The sequence below is a fragment of the Ischnura elegans genome, chromosome 5 (assembly GCF_921293095.1).
Source record: "Ischnura elegans chromosome 5, ioIscEleg1.1, whole genome shotgun sequence".
NCBI lineage: Eukaryota > Metazoa > Arthropoda > Insecta > Odonata > Coenagrionidae > Ischnura > Ischnura elegans.
Window position 1 is genome coordinate 24,812,690 of NC_060250.1, and position 3,656 is coordinate 24,816,345.

The window sequence follows — 3,656 nt, forward strand, 5'->3', positions numbered from 1 at the left end:
TTGGGCGCTCTTCGACCGCCCCCGGCCGCCTCTCCCGCCCTTCCGCCCCCGACCGCCTCCGCCGCCCCTTGCACGAGAGCCGGCACCCGCGCCACCAGCCATCTGTCGTGAGAAAGCGGAAACAGGTGAATAAAGGAATTAGAAATGATCACATCCAAAGCCAAGAGATGGCGAACGTCTCCACAACCACAATTGATTGTATTCCAATTGGATATATTTCTTGTGATAATAAATTCTATTTATTTTGAAATAATCCAAGAATCAGGACCAAATTTTAAAATATTACTTTGCATCCAGAAAGAGAAACTTTATTCTCGAAGATAATACCCAAATAAACCAATTAGTAGAAATGGAGAAAAGTGCCAAAATCAAAGCGAATGATAGCAAAGTGATGAAAAGATTTTCGTCATCGCATTTCATCATAATTTGATAAAATGAAATAATCGCCATTTTTTAAAAATCAGCTCTGCCCAAAACTCTAGGCTTCATTTTGTGAATTAAATTAAAATCATGATTAAAAAACTCAGGTCCTTGAAACCTTTAGTTTGAGGAAATATGTAACAGGAGTTTGAGTAACAGGATTAAGGACTCTTAATCAAAACTATGGGAATGCAAAATTTAATCAATGTAAACAAATGTACAAACATCAGTAGCTAGAAACTTTTAGCCTCAAAAATAGCCACTTATCAATTAATTCACACTTACAAAAGATGGGAATTATTGTCCAAAAAATGCTCATGCTGAGGTCCCAAACGAAAGAGAGTGGTATGGACGTCACAAACTCTGCAACTAGCTTATCTTGCTCATGTGTACGCATTAGACGAAAAAGTTCGAGGCTTGCAGTAATAAAATTTAGACAACATTTGGCAAGATGCTTTGAGACACATGGAGTTAATATACCAGAGAAGAGGATGAGATGTTCTCAATGACAAAAAAGCATCGAATTCATTCTTTAGGAACTTAAGGAAACCTTTTTGATAAGATTCGCACTTACACTCTGGCGCATTCAAAAACACATGTGCAGATATTTTTCAAATATATTCGCAAAGTTTCACTTGAAAATAATCAGTAAAAAGTGGGAATGCTGATATAAATTTTCGATTTATTTCACACACTTATCCACACTACATACTAAACACACTATAAACCGAACGTTTCCCGACCGATGCTGGTCGCTTTCTCAAGAGAATCTGAAGAGGTGGGATTTAAAATTGGTATATATAGGTATACGTGTCAGGTGGGGGGGGGGGAGGGGAGTGAGAGGTTGGAGGAGTAGGTTGTCGATTATTTTTGCCGATTACGGGTTGCCAAGTACGGCTGATTTTAAGGCCAGTGTCTCTGTTGAAGTTGTTTTTCTTCCTTCACGAAAGCTATGCTATGGTATGGTATTTATAGGTTTAAAGCCTTCACGAAAAAAATATTTTCGTGAAGGCTTTAAACCTATAAATACCATAGCAGTACAAGTTTATCTGCTTTTGACTGACTACGATGATGAAGAAGTTGAGAAAGTCCGAAGGATATGAATAAGGAAAATGAAATGAAAGAGGAAAAATGCTTCTGGACTTCTTCAGAGACCACAGGCTATATGTTGCTAACGCTTTGCTTAAAAATCACTAGCGAAGGTAGTGCTCGCAAAAATTTCAGGAGACATAAGTCTTCAAATAGGAGGCTTAAGGTTTCATTACAGTGAGGAGATAATTTATTAACAGGGTGTAATACTAAAAAAGATACTCTGCGACAGATATCGAAAGCAACCATAATTTAACAATGATGAAATGCCGCTAAAAATTCAAGAAATTGAAGAAAATTGCGCAGAACACATTGCAACTTGGAAAACGGAATGGGGAATCAGCATCAGCTTGTCTTTCAAAAAATATTGGCTAATAAAATGAAAGAGGATCTTCCCGAGAAAAACGATAGAAGATATCTTGGAAAATATTAAAAGTGGACTGCAGTAGGCTATAAAGAAGACAACGCCAAGGATTACGATTTTGTGATCGAAGCAAGTGCATACAAGATTGCGAACACTGAAGAAGGAAAAACTTAACTACAACAATATAAGGGAAGAAATAACCTGCAGAGTGCAGAAAATAGGAGAAATTTGAATGAAGAACTTCTTTGAGAGCTGTAAAACAAAATCTCTGGCTTGGTAAAGTGGAATCTGCATAATGTATAGTGAGGAGCTATTTGAAGGAGCAGAGTGCAAAATTCAATGCCTCACTGAACAATAAAGACATTGTGAAAATATAAATCGAAGAGGTGGGATAACTATCTGAAATATTTAAGCAAATCATGTAGTTTTGCATGGAAAGTTATTGAGGATATAAATAGAGTGAAAAAGTATGGAATGAGAGCTCCAATTCTAAGGTCTGAATTCGATCGCCAACAATTTAAAAATGTTGCCTTTCGATTTTGTCTATTAACTATTCTTCCGGTTATTCATTTACCACTATTAAATAATACATTATAAGTTACAATAGCACATAATAGCACAATGGTTGCAATAGGTCATCGTTACGATTTCGAGAGAAGTGATTTCACATTCCCAACCTTCTACATTGGTGTCAATTTATTTTATATAAGTTATGAAATTATTATTGCATTTTAGGCACTCATAAAGCAGTAAAGTAACTCAAGTAAATATATTTTGATAATCACGAATAAAGCCTGCAGAAATATTATATTCTTGGGATAGCAGGGTGGACAGTAGTTATAGCGGCGAAGAAGTAAAACCAATCTCCAATGTTTCAAATAAAAATACTAGAAAAGTTACAGCATTATTAATTTAATTAATTTACAACAATTCCTGAAGTATCAATGAACTACTATGCATTGAAGATGCATGATAAAAGGGCATTCCTTTATTGACTTTAAGCAACATTTAATATCCCACTAATTATTCTCAGATCAGAGAATACCTTCAGACCGTTTTCGCATGCATGAATTTATTCAATGAGCAGTATTCACTCTACATGATGCATAGAATTAATTATATATTGACAGAAAATAAAAATAATACTTGATGAATACCTATAAAATAACAAATTAATTAATTTAATCGAGAGATTTTCTATTTCAAACGTAATAAGAAAATCGTATTTTTTCACACCTCACTTGGGATAGTTGTAAGCCAATGGTAACAGAAAAAAAATTCCTTGCGCCTTTAATGAAGTGGACTACGTCTAATATCTCCAGATGTACTGCTTCTAATTGCCTGATAAAACACTATAAGAGTCTGATAACTCATTTCGTAGAGGCTAATATACACGTTACTGCTCTACGGAAATGACTAAAATTACTATCTCATAGGTAAGTTGTAAATGAGGATGGGTAATATGGACAAAGTAAGATGAGCGCAGAACTAACGCAAGTTCGCAGGGAGTTAATTCGTTTGATGACCTCCAACGTATTGAGCGATCGCCCCACTAAGGATCATCCTATTTCCAGCTGAGAGCCTTACGAAGACCGAAATACGACTCCTTAGCCGTGACCTGCCCAACGCCCTATCCTGAAGGTCTAGTTTACGATTCCATATGATGAAAGGCTTCTCCAGGAAGAGATATTGGTTTAGGGACACTCATAATTCATATCAAACTAAGAAATTCTAAATACAGGCCAAGAATCATAAAAGACAATGATTCCAAAAAAATTAAAAC